General features: G+C 37.2%; 1 long non-coding RNA gene across 1 annotated transcript in view; it reads left to right on the forward strand.

The window, feature by feature from the left end:
* Nucleotides 1-358: 358 nt before the first annotated feature.
* LOC121391867 overlaps nucleotides 359-17,065 on the forward strand; it is a 51,766-nt gene continuing 35,059 nt past the window's right edge. The window contains exon 1 of the long non-coding RNA XR_005960393.1: nucleotides 359-455. This is a non-coding gene — a long non-coding RNA (uncharacterized LOC121391867). The remainder of the gene's footprint in view (nucleotides 456-17,065) is intronic.

A 17,065-nucleotide genomic window follows, 5' to 3' on the forward strand; every position in this document is an offset into this window, starting at 1 on the left:
GCTAAACACACTAAACCGACTGCTGGTAGATATTGAGCTTCATGAGTCGCAGTTGAATTGTCAAACACTACTACAAATGAAGAATGAGTGTATTGTGGAACAATTATGTGATTCTCGCTATATCTTTAACAATTATGTAGTTTAAAAGTTGGCTGTCTTTTTATTTCGATTTTACTTTTGTTTTCTTGCTTTCCACTTGAGATGGCAATATTTTAGGGTGGTTGATCCTTAAAGCAAATAACGGAATGGTGTGGCCTAATTTATACCAAACATGCTCCTCTTGAGTTTTTTTGCTTTGTGCGTTGTTTTTAATACTGTATATAATACACGCCACTAATAACTCGATCATTTTGCGCGTGCGAAAGCAGACCAAACTGTTTAAGGAAGAATCTCTTCACTAGAGCAAGGTATTTCCTACTCCTCTGTTTAAAGAAGAAACCCATCACCAGATCAAGGTAATTCCTACTTATCTGTTTAAATCTGTTGGTCGTCTAATATCAATGTATGGTACATAGTCCAGGGACATTAGGGTTTAACCCAGAAATAAATAGTACATAGCTGATTTTTTCAGGGTAGATGCAGAACATCATTAGTAATAACATATCAAAGGCCCCAAGTTTTCGAGGTGTGCTAACTTTACTACAGACGTAAATGTATAATTGCCATCATGTAATCAGTTTACGCATGTAACCCATTTTCGTTATCTACCTTAGAGAGTTCATCTCGGTATTTCACGAACATTTTTTTTACATCTGCGGTCGGATTTTAGAATAAATAATAAAAGAAAGTGGAGAGATCAAAATGATTACATGATTCATATAAATTAGAACAAGAAGATTAAGATGAAACTACTAAAATCTTGTATTCTTAATTTTGTTTCAATAGTAGATTACGGGCTCTCAAAGGTTGAAGACGAAAATAGGTTACTGATGTAATTAGATTACGGGACGATAAATATACATTTACGTCTATAGTAAAGCTAGCACACCGTCATTATATGTATGTGTGTGTATATATATATATTTATATATATATATCTATATATACACACACACACACCAGAGTGTTTTTCGGTATCGACAATATTATAAATTAGGAATAAAAATTGTATTGTGCGAGCCTCATTATTTTGATTGCTAATGTATGATATTGACGATACCAAAACACACGAGGATAATAATCTCTTTATCATATAATCTCAAGCTAAATACAACGTATTTTTGAAAAATGTAATGGCAACTATAATTCCAGTCCGCCATTACTACATATTCAAACGACATAAGAATATGTGACATGGTATCTATATATATATATATATATATATATATATATATATATATATATATATATATATGATTGATTGAAAACAATTTTAATTCCAAACAAACGTTAACAACCTGCAACAAATGTGGACAACAGTCCAGGAATGTTGCATCGTGTGTACAGTAAACTATATAAATGTGAACAAGCGGGGATGTTTGTCCCGGCTTGTTCAACCATGTCCTTGGACAAATGTATGATCGTGTAGTCGGGCCTTAAAGTATTGGTTACCAAGTCTACATTTTATGGTAGCCTGTACATGGGTTAACACATGCCTAAGTTACGGTGATTTGTTTTTTTCAATATGACGTACTCTGTGATGTTTGTGTTGGTCGTGCTGATCTTGGGCACGGTACCTGGTCACGTGGTATCCAACGCATCCAGGCACAAGTACTGTGCAAAAATCTGTCATAGAAGATGCGAAAAAGAGTTTAACTGTCTGAAGTCCACTTTTTCATACGACAGTTGCATGAGCAAATGCAACTTTTTGAGCCCTTGTAAGAGGAAGTGTGTGTCCGTTTTTTCAGGCAAATAAAATATTGAAAAGACTAAAATGAAAATAAGATCCACCCGAAAACCCCCAATAATTAATTATTTGAATAAAGCTGAATGCATACTTTTGTGGCCATGGTTCCCTAAGAAATGCGTGTTATCTGTTTTTTTCTTCGGTGTCTATGCGTATGTGTGCGCGATCGTATGCATGTTTATATGGTGTGTATACGTGAGTTGTACATGTGTATGTGTGGTGGTGGTGGTGGTGGTGGTGTGTATGTGTTTGGCATGTAAGTATGTGTATGTTTGTGTGTGTATGTGTCATGTAAGCATGTATGTTGGTGTGTGTGTGTGTGTGTGTGTGTGTGTGTGTGTGTGTGTGTGTGTGTGTGTGTGTGTGTGTGTGTGTAGGTATGTGTATGTATGTTTGTGTCCACCAGAGTCGAACATAACCTGCAATAACCGAGAGGGCGGTGTGTCTAATGTTTGTAATGAGCATGCCGTAACTAGACACTGTGCCTAACGTCTCCAATGAACAATCTATAATTAGACAATGTGTCTAATTAACATTTGAAAAAAGGGGTTTCAAATATGATATCGTTCTACCAGAGAGGGAGTCAAAGTGACCACTATGGTCAATGTAGGTTCATGTGCTGCATCATATACCAGTGTAGGTCAGCTTTGAAAGTGTATATGAGTCACCTGAGATCATTATAGGTCAAAGAGTACAAATGTGAAGAAAACAGTAAATTTTACTCTCTTTTTTTTCAGAAATATTATTTTCATAGTCGTACCTTCCTTAATACAATACTAATACTTATAAACGCAAACAACAAATTCACTTTATTGCTTGAAAAGTTTTATTTGCATAAACTTCAATATAAAATCGAAACTTTAACGTCCATTTTCTCAGTTAGACTGATTTCTTTTAATCTAAAAATGTGGTTTAGTTTAGGATTTAGTTTTATCAAAGACAGAGAGTCAAAGCTACCACCATGTGCTGCATCATATTCTAGTGGAGGTCAGCTTTTAAAAGTGTGGAAGGTCACCATAGGTTATTAAAGGTCAAGGGTACAAATTTGACCCCATTCCAGTAAATTTTTATTTTCTTCATAAATATTATCTTCGCAGTCATACTTTATAAATGGGATTACTTTAAATACATACAGCACACTGAAATGGCCAAATTATTGCTTTAAAATGTCAATTTTGGATATTATCAATACAAATTCTCAACTTTTTCTCAGCTTCGCTGATTTTGTTTATCCTATCATATATGTTTATCACATAAGCAAATTTAATATGATGTAAGTTAAAACAAAAACAAGTTTACAACATTGTGGAAAACCTTAGAAACATTTTGAGAGATTTTAAGTAAGTTTATGAGGTGCAAAGTGACTATAATATGGAATCAAAATTTTTCTAAATGGTGAGAAATTGCGCGTTTGTTATAATAGAACACTATTCGGTATACAGATATAGTTTGATACATTAAACAATACTGAATATATACTAACTCCTAAAATTTAAAAATAGCTGTCATTTTAAACATAGCCGATGAAGGAAGCAACGTGGACACTGCCCTGTGCCAAGATGAGTGGCAAACATGTCGAATCGTCCTCGTGATGGGGATTGGGGCTTGTAATTCTTCCTTGACGCTGAAAACCTAGGTAAAGACACCAAAATTATTCAACTAGCTCAATTCCTAGGCAAGCCATTTTGAATTTAATCCTTTCTGCCCATGATCTGCGATGTCCACCTAAGTTCTTTTTACTCTCCTATGGGTCCCCTACTAGGATCAAGAGTCAAGATGAGGGGACATATGATTGCACACAAGACTCCCCTCATCACCCGGACTATTCCTGAGAATACGACTTTGCCTTTCATTTAGAATACATTCACCCTGGAGGTAATTCTTTTCAAAATTATTTCACATAGGAATTCGTCGGGGCAGGCTTATTAATTTCAAAGATCAAAACTTTTGATAGATTGAAGTTTGAGTTATTGAAGTTTGACTGTAATGCAGCTGTTACGCAATTTATTTCAATTTTTAATTGCACCACAGATATAAATATCATAACATCTGATCCAGTTTATAAAACAGGACACATCTTTCAGCATCCTAGTCTAGCATACAAATGTTCGTCTTATTTTAGTGTATTCTGCACATATTTCCCTGTACCGCTATTAAAAGCAAAATTTAATCTCTATAGTTCGTCCCATCATCCTACACAAATGTTTTTGGTAAATAATTTCAGTTTTGTTTGACGTAAGAAGAAAAGTAAACATGTTCTGGAAATAAGAAAAACAAATACTATTTTTGTGTCCAATTTAGAAAACAATCGGCTAAGAAATAAATAACTTGTAGTAAATGCCATAGCATGAAAAAGGCGTTCCCCATGGAACGGACTAAAACAGTTTGACGGCAAGGCCCAACAAACGAATGTGTATCGTCCGGACTACATTAAGCCAGAAAAATTATGCTCGAAGAGGTAGGCTCACATCTGTTCTTCTTTTGTTTCTCTTTCTTTTTTAAAGAACATTTGTTAGGGTAGGCAGGCATTGATTAAACTTTTTAAAGACAGAAATAAGCTCTTGAGCCGATCTTAGCACTAAGCTCTTAGCTTCTTTATGTACTTAAGCTGATCGCAGGGCAATGATCTTAACTTCCTTGTGTACTTGAGGTGATCTCAGCGCTAATATCGGTTTGTAATAACAGGATCCTGGACATATAAACAAAACATCCACATTCCGCCTAACATATATATTAAGTATTATGTTGAAGTACTGGCAACCTACACATATCCATATTTTAAATAATATTGTTTGCAGTGGACTTGTAGTTAGGAAGGACCTAGCACCTAACGTTCATCGCAGATGGACCCTTTTCCATTAATATGGTACACACTTGGTCCATAAAACCCCATGTATGTAACATACAATTGGGTAAGATTAAAGGTGGGAGACCACCATTTAATCCCGATTCAGAGTGGGAATCTTTTGGTGTCCAGGCAACAATTTTAGTGATTTTTGATCTACAGAACGATGAAACTGAATCAGAATCTTCTTCTTGGCCTAACATGATACAGACAGAAAGGTTTTATGATGTACAAGCAAGTGCAAACGCAAAACCTCCATGTAACCAACAACCGATAGCTACACAGCTTCTAAAATAAATTCAGAACCTTTAATGATATACAGGCTTAACCTAAGCGACTTGGCATGAAACTTTTATCAGTGTTGGAAAGAGCTCAAGACTGCAAGAAGCAAAAGTCACAGACGGACCATGTAATTGTTATATATGATATTACAACCTGGAATATTTGAGTCTTTTGGTATGTCAAACTACATTACAAATTCTAGATAGTCAAATATATTAATAGGCTCTACGACCCTGAAAGACAAAAACATTTCGGGCCGTGTGAAATTCAAATAAAATATTAATATTGGCAGTGAAAAGATACATAGGTTACAACCTACCCCAATATCAAGTGTCTAGTTATTATATTACATTATATTATATTATATTATATTATATTATATTATATTATATTATATTATATTATAAAGTATACATTATTAACCAATAAATAAGGTTCTTTTCTATATTATATAAAGTCAGTTTTATAATATGAAGTTAAGTGAACATGGATTGCAGGCCTGTGTGAATGATATCTAATAACGGGACAGTCTCTAACTGTGGGACCGGCCTCGGTGGCGTCATGGCAGGCCATCGGTCTACAGGCTGGTAGGTACTGGGTTCGGATCCCAGTCGAGGCATGGGATTTTTAATCCAGATACCGACTCCAAACCCTGAGTGAGTGCTCCGCAAGGCTCAATGGGTAGGTGTAAACCACTTGCACCGACCAGTGATCCATAACTGGTTCAACAAAGGCTATGGTCTGTGCTATCCTGTCTGTGGGAAGCGCAAATAAAAGATCCCTTGCTGCCTGTCGTAAAAAGAGTAGCCTATGTGGCGACAGCGGGTTTCCTCTAAAACACAGTGTCAGAATGACCATATGTTTGACGTCCAATAGCCGATGATAAGATAAAAAATCAATGTGCTCCAGTGGAGTCGTTAAATAAAACAAACTTTACTAACTGTGGGTCACAAGCAATTTTTCTTTATCTTTATTTATATATTAGCACATAAAAAGTGTACATTTTCGTCATCAAGTAGGGGATCAAAGGTCGCTTTCCCCGGACGTCCCTATATCAGAACTGCAACAGCATCATTTATATTTTTAAGTGTTTTTATTTTTGTTTTTATTGATTTTTTTTTATGAACTATGTATTTGGATGCGCACACTTTACTAATTTTGTAAATGACACACAACAGTTGAAACCCCTTAGTTTACAAATAAGGCTGAAATGTTTTGCTCCTGATATTCCTGATATAGTCCTACTAGGTTTGGGGCATGCAAATAAAAATGCATATAGTGACTTTAATTGTTATTCCATTCTATTTAAAATCAAATTAATATTTGGTTTTTAAAATTCCTTATCTTAATATTTAATATTTCAAAACTAAATAATCTAAATAAATGTGTTAAATGTACTATCTCGTTCAGTTATCGTCGAAGATGTTATTTTTAAGTAGCCTTGCAAAAGAATAGTAGGCCTAACTTCAAGCGTATTTATTTGTCGTTTTTAAATAAAAGACACCAATACATTTTTTTTCTTAATTTTCTTGTTCTAATTTATATTAATCAAGTTATCATTTTGATCTTTCCAGTTTCTTTTATTCTTTATTTTAAAATCTGAACACAGATGTAAAAAATGTTCGTGAAATGCCAAGATGAACTCTCTAAGGTAGATAACGAAAATGGGTTACATGCGTAAACTGATTACATGACGGCAATTATACATTTACGTCTGTAGAACGGTTAGCACACCTCGAAAACTTGGGGATTTTTGATATGTTATTACTAATGATGTTCTGCATCTATCCTAAAAAAAAAAATCAGCTTTGTACTATTTATCTCCGGGTTAAACCTTAATGTTCATGAATTATGTACTACACTGATGTTAGACGACCAACAGATTTAAACAGAGAAGTGGGAATTACCTTGATCTGGTGATGGGTTTCTTCTTTAAACAGAGGGGTAGGAAATACCTTGCTCTAGTGAAGAGATTCTTTCGTAAACAGTTTGATTCTGCTTTCTCACACACAAAATGATCGAGTTATTAATGGCGTGTATTATATAGTGTATTATAAACAACGCACCAAGCAATAAAAACCAAGAGGGGCATGTTTGGCATAAATTAGGCCACACCATTCTGTTATTTGCTTTACGGATCAACCACCCTAAAATATTGCCGTCTGGAAAAAGCAAGAAAACAAAAGTAAACTCGAAATAAAAAAACAGCCAACTGTTAAACTAAACAATTGTTCAAAAGTACAGTGAGAATCACAGCATTGTCCAAAAATACAGTCATCCTTCATTTGTAGTAGTGTTTGACAATTCATCTGCGACTCATGGGGCTTAATATCTACCAACAGTCGGTTCAATGTGTTTAGCGTAAATTAGGAGACACCATTTTGTTACTCGGTTCATTGCTATTCCAAGAGGAAAACAAACAAAAAAACAAAAGCAAACTCGGAAACAAACAAAAGCCCTTTCTGTTGATCCACAGAATTGTTTTAAAATGTCAGAACCATAGAATTATTCCAAATAATTCAGATAAGACAAAGAGGCACAATCATCCTTCAATTGTAAAGGTGCAATAATGATTGAGATTGGATAGTTCAGCTGGGACCATTTCAAGCAGAAAGCTAAACTGTAGACAACAAATACCGTATATTGATGTACCTTTAATTATTATTTCTAGCAGTAAGCTAAGATCTAGACAGAAATACCGTATATTGATATACCTTTAATTATTATTTCTAGCAGAAAGCTAACATGTACCTTTAATTATTATTTCTAGCAGAAAGCTTAGACCTAGACAGAAATACCGTATATTGATGCACTTTTAATTATTATTTATAGCAGAAATCTTAGACCTAGAAAGAAACTCTGTATATTGATGTACCCTTAATTATTATTTCTAGGAGAAAGCTACGATCTAGACAGAAATACCGTATAGTGACGTAGGCTACCTTCAATTATTATTTCTAGCAGAAAGGTAACATATATAAGAAATACCGCATATTGATGTACCTTTAATTATCATTTCTAGCAGAAAGCTTAGACCTAGACAGAAATACCGTATATTGATGTACCTTTAATTATTATTTCTAGCAGAAAGCTAAGATCTAGACAGAAATACCGTATATTGGTATACCTTTAATTACTATTTCTAGAAGAAAGCAGAGATCTAGACAGAAATACCGTATATTGGTGTACCTTTAATTATTATTTCTAACAGAAAGCTAACATATTTACAGAAATACGGTATATTGATGTACCTTTAATCATTATTTCTAACAGAAACCTAACATCTTTACAGAAATGCCGTATATTGATGTAACTTTAATTATTATTTCTATGAGAAAGCTTAGACCTAGAAAGAAATACCTTTTATGGATGTACCGTTAATTATTATTTCTAGCAGAAAGCTAAGATCTAGACAGAAATACAGTATATTGATGTACGTTTAATTATTATTTCTAGCAGAATGCTTAGTCCTAGACAGTAATACCGTATACTGATGTAACTTGAATTATTATTTCTAGCAGAAAGCTAAGACCTAGACAGCAATATCGTATATTGATGTACCTTTAATTATTATTTGTATCAGAAAGCTATGATCTATACAGAAATACCGTATATTGAAAAGACTTAGTCTCATTAGTCTAGTAAGTCATATATATGTATATATATGCATGCATAGATACATACATACAGACAGACAGACATACATACATACATACAGACAGACAGACATACATACATACATACATACAGACAGACAGACATACATACATACATACATACATACATACATACATACAGACAGACAGACAGACAGACAGACAGACAGACAGACAGACATACATACATACATACAGACAGACAGACAGACAGACAGACAGACAGACAGACAGACAGACATACAGACATACATACATACATACAGACATACAGACATACATAGATACATGCATACATGCATACATGCATACATACAGACAGACATACATACATACATACATACATACATGCATACATGCATACATGCATACATACATACATACAGACAGACATACATACATACATACATACATACATACATACATACATACATACATACATACATACATGCCTCAACAGCTCAAAAGGTATTGTGGCAAGTCTGCAAGGTTGCGGGCGATTCGATGCCATAGGTTCGAGTTCCAGCAACGACATGGGACAATTTCTGAGACCAGAACGGATTCAATTATCCCCTGCGCCAGTGCGTCAATATTTATGTATGTAACATATGTTTTTCTTTAGTTTAATTAAGGATTGTTTGTTATTTCGTTTACGTCTGGGTATGGAGAAAGCTAACATCTTTACAGAAATCTGCAAAATGTGTGAATCGGCGATGATTTGTTCGTGTTCAAACACAGATGAACGTAAAAGAAATAGCAGACAATACGTATAATTAAATTTGAATCATATTTGCTAATAATAACACTAAAATTTCATATTTGTTTTGAAGTATTTTGGTCCATAAACAATAATGCTCAATAAGACAAGTGGCCCATATAAAATTACATCATCATGTTGTCACACCAGGTTTTTAATGCATTACGCTCCAATGCATTGACTTGGCTTTCAGAGTACATAACGGTACTAGTACATGAATATATTCTTTCTTGAACTTCCTGTTTCGATATGTTCTATTATTTTAAAACATGGCTGGGCGGGACGTAGCCCAATGGTAAAGAGCTCGCCTGATGCGTGGTCGGCCTAGGATCGATTAACGTCGGTGGGCCCATTCAGCTGTTGCTTGTTCCAGCCAGGGCACTACGACTGGTATATCTAAGGTCGTGGTATGTGCTATCCTGTATGTGGGATGATACATATAAAAGACCCCTTGCAGTTAATGTTCCACATTATAGAAATATTCTGCCGAGAAGTCAATCAGTTCCTTTTTTATGTTTGGCTTGTTAACTCCCCGCCACCCCCACCTCTTAATTGCTATGTCAGATTGTGCTCATTTTCAACTACCCCTACCCCCACTCAGTCCCGAACTCAGTCACAGGGGAAGACATATATTGTTCTCGTGAGAAACGTGTCTGAAACTTAATCGGATATAGGCACGTTAATATGGTATCCTATCTTATCCAAATAAAAAAAAATAAAAAAAATAGCGGGTTTCCTTTCTAAGACTATCAAATAGCCTATGATTAAAACATCAATGTGCTCTAGTGTTGTTGTTGAAGAAAACAACCGTTAATTGTTTTTATTCAAAACATGGCTGCGAAAAATGTCAAACAGAACGTCATTTATTTCTTATTTGAATATTACTAGTAGGTAGGTCACTTGAAAGCCATGTATGCCAATCAGATAGGTCATGTGACCTGTCCTGCGCTCTGATTGGTGGACATCTAGGGGGCATGGCCTCTTCTGATTGGCTGACCTCTAGGGGGCGTGACCTAATGGCGTGGCTGACCTCTAAGTGAACTAAGTTAGTGACTTTGGCAGCTGTCATCCGACCTCGGTGACCTGTGTGAATGGGTTTAGCAGCTGTCAGGTGACCTCGGTGACCTGGGTGAATGTGTTTGACAGCTGTAGGGGATGAGGAAGAGAGGTATTGGGTTACCAGAAAAGAACCTGACCTCTAAGCGTGGCGTCAATGTAATCCTGGAAATTAGACTCGTTTCGAACGTGTCCAGACATGTTCAGAGTTGTGACGTCAGGGGGAACCCCCAGACATTGTATATAAAAAAAACTTAGATTTAGAATCGTGCGTCATTCGTCAGTGGATCGGTTTAGAGAGAAGAGGTAGGCTCCAAATGGCTTCGGGATATTCTAGAATGGACAGCAACAGTAGCAGCAGTTGTAGCAGCGGTAGCAGTGATGACGTCTTGGTATGCAAATGTTACGAAAGACACGCGATCAAATGCAAAAGAGTGACTACCAAACAAAATAAGAACACAGATGACACGGATCAAACGGACGCTGTTCGTGAACCCGGTGAACTCGTAGATGAAGAACCCATGGATATGCGTGAACCCGTCGAAATGGTGGATGAAGAACCCATGGATCAGACGGATGCGGCTCCAGAATATAAAGCGCCGATTACGAATGGGATGGCTTTACAAGACATTACTTGTTCTGCCATCGTCCCGAACTGAGAGGATTCTACAGACGACTCTACACATTTGGCCGGTGGCCCATCCAAATGAGTTAGAGATCGAGGGAACTTGCCAAGGCCGGTTTCTTCTACACGGGAGACCACGATGCCGTCGCCTGTTACTGTTGTGACTACGCGCCTTCGGATGGAAGAAGATGGACGATCCAGTGATGGAACATTACAGGCTATACCTGCCTCAACCAAATAAATTTGGCTGCAAAAACAATGAGGAACATACAAATTATACCTGCGCTTCACGCATGTGATTTTGAGGTTGGGCAGGACAACATTCACTGGACAGAAACAACTGCCAATAAACTTTATCGCAGTTGGATGAGGTACTTAAATTTAAACTAAGGCCGGGAAAGGGTAATGTCCACCCTGTTTTAGGACTAGGAACTAACATTGTTAACCTAACTGGTGACACTAACCTTCTAACATCCGCTGAAAAATCATTACTGGACAGGGGTTTGAATTTGTTCCCACCCCCCAACCAAAAACAGGCTTAGAGGCTAAACTTGACAATGGTGTAATGGATACGGCAGTTTTTGACCACAAAATGAAACTGGCCGACTATTTTCGGCGTTCAACTGGAGAAAAAATCCCATTCACGGAAAACTCCGGCTGGTTACCCCCAACTCTAGTGTAGATCCTGAAATCATTAAAGCTCATAAAAGGATAGTGGAAAAAGTGGGTGATATGACGGTTTACACAAAATCAGCAAAATCTTTCTGTCATGGAACGTCGTGCTCTCACCAAAACTACGCAAAAAACCGCAAAATTGTTATAAAACCTGCAGATAAAGGGTCAGCCACTGTCATTCTATCAAGGCAGAACTATATCCGGGAAGCCCATCGACAGCTTAATAATTCAAAGTACTACAAAAAATTAGACAAAGCTATTTGGCCTGAAAATTGTAAAAAGATCAATGCAATTATTCACTGTCTAAAAGATCAGGGACATATAAATAAAAAACAAGTAAATATTTAGAAGCCAGGTCACAATCACAAACCCGGAAATTTTATTTACTTCCAAAAATCCACAAGCCAGTCGATACATGGACCGATATTAACACACCACCCGGTCGTCCAATCATTTCAGACTGTGGATCAGAATCGTACAATATTTCAGAATACATAGACATTCACTTAAAACAATTGCAAATAGACATGAAAGCTTTGTGAAAAACACTGAAGATCTTCTATCAAAATTATCAAAACCAAAATCCCAAAAGATTCATTCTTGGTTACCCTTGATATTGACTCCATGTACACCAACATAGGTATTGATGCGGACATTGATTCAGTTAAGAGAGCATTCGATAAGTACCCAGATCCAAACAGACCAGATACGAACATTATTGAGCTGTTAGAATTAAGCCTAAAAGGAAATGATTTTGAGTTTGATGGAGAAATGTATCAGCAAGTGTGTGGTTGTGCTAGGGCAAACGTTTTAGTCCAAACTTTGCATCTATCTATGTCGCCCGAATGGGAAGAGGCTGCTTTAAAGAAATCGAGTAAAACACCTCTTTTGTACCTCAGATATCTCGACGATATACTTATCATTTGGCCACATTCTAAACAAGAATTTTGGAACTTTTTTGAGCTATTAAATCAACAGGATGACAATATCAAACTTAAGGCCACCATATCAGATAAATCAGTTGACTTTTGGATGTAACAATTTATAAAGGTACACAGTTTGAAACATCAGGTTACCTAGACTACAAAGTGTTTTTCAAACCCACAGACACACACCAACTTCTCCACTGTAAGTCTTTTCACCCATGCCACACCTTTAAAGGCATTGTTAAATCTCAGATTATTAGATTTCACAGAAATTCGAGTAACAAACAGAATTTCAATGAGGCTTGTTCACTTTTATTTAGTGCTTTAAAACCTAGGGGATATTCAAAACAGTTTTTAAGAAAAATTAAATCTGAAACTGTTCGCGAATTAGAAAATCCCTTTAGGGCAACTGAAGACTATAAACCATACAAACTTCAGCATAACCAATCACCTCAAATAAGCACTGGCTCCTCTACTACTTGTGCCAAAACCAGGTGTAGACTTCACAACTTACTTAAAACGCAGTCGACTTTCAAAAGTCAACAGACCAAAATTGAATATCAAATTCGGACAGACATGAACTGTGATTCGAAAAATGTAGTATATCTAATCACCTGTAATTTATGTAAAAAACAGTACGTAGGACAAACGCAAAACCAACTGAGAATTAGAGCAGTTTGTCACAAGTATGATATTCGGCATGAAGTTGACACCTCTGTCGCCAATCACTTCAATCTACCTGACCATTCGTTAGATGAACATTTTGAAATAATTCCAATTGAACAACCCCTGATACTTGGTTCAAAAGACGAAACAGACCTCTTGAGACTTGAACGAGAGGCCTTCTGGATTCGTACATTACAGACAAAACAGCCATTTGGAATCAACGTTGAATCTGGTAAAGCTGTAAAAAGAGATAAAATAATTTTTCCAATAATTTACAGTCGACGTAGCGTTGATATTGGTAAACTTATGAAGGAGGAGTTTTTAAATCTGCAAACTGTTATGAAAAACCCTATTACAGCACGTCCGGTTATTGCATATAGAAAAAATCCAAGTCTCAAGGATATCTTAGTCTCCACCCGACTACACGCCGCTTAAGCCTCTAAGCCAATCCATTTTTCAGTGGTTGGTTTGTTGTTATCCCTTTCCTAACAATTTTTTAAAAACAAATACATCGTATCCGGCTGTAAACAAAACATAGTACTAGCCAAATAAATTTAAAACAAGACCGAAAAACAGTTATATTTTGTATATCACAACGGTCAATTTAAAATCAATTTCGAATCCCTGGGGCAAAATTAGAAGAAAAAAAATTTTTTAGTTTTAAACAATTCCTGAGCCAGTGCGTTCATTCATTCTTAAATACATACATACAGACAGACAGACAGACAGACAGACATACATACATACAGATGAACGTAAAAGAAATAGCAGACAATACGTATAATTAAATTTGAATCATATTTGCTAATAATAACACTAAAATTTCATATTTGTTTTGAAGTATTTTGGTCCATAAACAATAATGCTCAATAAGACAAGTGGCCCATATAAAATTACATCATCATGTTGTCACACCAGGTTTTTAATGCATTACGCTCCAATGCATTGACTTGGCTTTCAGAGTACATAACGGTACTAGTACATGAATATATTCTTTCTTGAACTTCCTGTTTCGATATGTTCTATTATTTTAAAACATGGCTGGGCGGGACGTAGCCCAATGGTAAAGAGCTCGCCTGATGCGTGGTCGGCCTAGGATCGATTAACGTCGGTGGGCCCATTCAGCTGTTGCTTGTTCCAGCCAGGGCACTACGACTGGTATATCTAAGGTCGTGGTATGTGCTATCCTGTATGTGGGATGATACATATAAAAGACCCCTTGCAGTTAATGTTCCACATTATAGAAATATTCTGCCGAGAAGTCAATCAGTTCCTTTTTTATGTTTGGCTTGTTAACTCCCCGCCACCCCCACCTCTTAATTGCTATGTCAGATTGTGCTCATTTTCAACTACCCCTACCCCCACTCAGTCCCGAACTCAGTCACAGGGGAAGACATATATTGTTCTCGTGAGAAACGTGTCTGAAACTTAATCGGATATAGGCACGTTAATATGGTATCCTATCTTATCCAAATAAAAAAAAATAAAAAAAATAGCGGGTTTCCTTTCTAAGACTATCAAATAGCCTATGATTAAAACATCAATGTGCTCTAGTGTTGTTGTTGAAGAAAACAACCGTTAATTGTTTTTATTCAAAACATGGCTGCGAAAAATGTCAAACAGAACGTCATTTATTTCTTATTTGAATATTACTAGTAGGTAGGTCACTTGAAAGCCATGTATGCCAATCAGATAGGTCATGTGACCTGTCCTGCGCTCTGATTGGTGGACATCTAGGGGGCATGGCCTCTTCTGATTGGCTGACCTCTAGGGGGCGTGACCTAATGGCGTGGCTGACCTCTAAGTGAACTAAGTTAGTGACTTTGGCAGCTGTCATCCGACCTCGGTGACCTGTGTGAATGGGTTTAGCAGCTGTCAGGTGACCTCGGTGACCTGGGTGAATGTGTTTGACAGCTGTAGGGGATGAGGAAGAGAGGTATTGGGTTACCAGAAAAGAACCTGACCTCTAAGCGTGGCGTCAATGTAATCCTGGAAATTAGACTCGTTTCGAACGTGTCCAGACATGTTCAGAGTTGTGACGTCAGGGGGAACCCCCAGACATTGTATATAAAAAAAACTTAGATTTAGAATCGTGCGTCATTCGTCAGTGGATCGGTTTAGAGAGAAGAGGTAGGCTCCAAATGGCTTCGGGATATTCTAGAATGGACAGCAACAGTAGCAGCAGTTGTAGCAGCGGTAGCAGTGATGACGTCTTGGTATGCAAATGTTACGAAAGACACGCGATCAAATGCAAAAGAGTGACTACCAAACAAAATAAGAACACAGATGACACGGATCAAACGGACGCTGTTCGTGAACCCGGTGAACTCGTAGATGAAGAACCCATGGATATGCGTGAACCCGTCGAAATGGTGGATGAAGAACCCATGGATCAGACGGATGCGGCTCCAGAATATAAAGCGCCGATTACGAATGGGATGGCTTTACAAGACATTACTTGTTCTGCCATCGTCCCGAACTGAGAGGATTCTACAGACGACTCTACACATTTGGCCGGTGGCCCATCCAAATGAGTTAGAGATCGAGGGAACTTGCCAAGGCCGGTTTCTTCTACACGGGAGACCACGATGCCGTCGCCTGTTACTGTTGTGACTACGCGCCTTCGGATGGAAGAAGATGGACGATCCAGTGATGGAACATTACAGGCTATTCCCGAGATGTCTCTACATTAACAATGTGTTCAGATATTTGTTTTTATTTGTTATTAAAGTAAGGGTGGCCCTGAGCCGTGCATGAGCTATGCTTTGAAATGGGACATGGGCCATACGTATAACACAAATTCAAACTACATCATTATGGGCATGCGCGAAATTGTAGAGAGTATAAATAAAGGATAATGGGTGACATCGTCCTTTGATATACCCGTCGTAGTACACTAGCTGGCTATATCCTATTGGGCCACCGACGGGGGTCGATTCTAGACTGGCACTGGCTTACCTCTGGCCCCTGTATTTTCCCATTTGGTAAAATTTATATTGTATATTAAACGGCTAGTACTCTAGGGAAGTACTCATGTTTAAAATGCAGTTATTTTCTCCTGAACATAGGTCAGTTTGGAGCGTTGAGTTGCAGTCATGCGTTCTTTCTTCAAAGCAATAGGCTGGGGTGTCACAGATATTCCTTTCTTCTCCTTAACAAACAGTCCTTTCTTCTACCAATTAAGGCATCGACACATTCCTTTCTTTTATTTGTATAATCATTTCTGCTTTTATAGCAATGTGCTGGGGTGTCACATTACTTTCTTTCCCTTCTTTCTAGTATATATATATATGTGTGTGTGTGTGTGTGTGCGTTCGTGTTAAGGGGCAGTTACTCTTGTAACCTTAAGTCGACTACTATTTGTTTAATGCAGTTATTTCCCTTTCGTCGACACGTTCTACTTGTTTAACCCATGGCGGCGGACGGCGCGTGTCGTCTGCTAGTCAGCCCGTCGCCGAGTTCTGGCAATAACTTACATTGATTGATTAAGCACGTGTAGCATATCGTTTCTCTCTCTGTTTGCAGGTTAGATGGGCATAACCAGCAGCATATACCGACTTGCTCTCTTATCTCAAAGATTACGTCGAAACAAAAACCAACTTTAAGACGCTCGCAAACCACAGGGAGATCAGATTACGTTTTCTTGCTAGAACTGCTAATAACTCTGGTGGTATATTTTATTTTATGCTCTGTATTTTATTATTATAAATCGCATGTGTTATTTCTACGTT

This window comes from Gigantopelta aegis, chromosome 3 (genome assembly GCF_016097555.1).
Source record: "Gigantopelta aegis isolate Gae_Host chromosome 3, Gae_host_genome, whole genome shotgun sequence".
Taxonomy (NCBI): domain Eukaryota; kingdom Metazoa; phylum Mollusca; class Gastropoda; order Neomphalida; family Peltospiridae; genus Gigantopelta; species Gigantopelta aegis.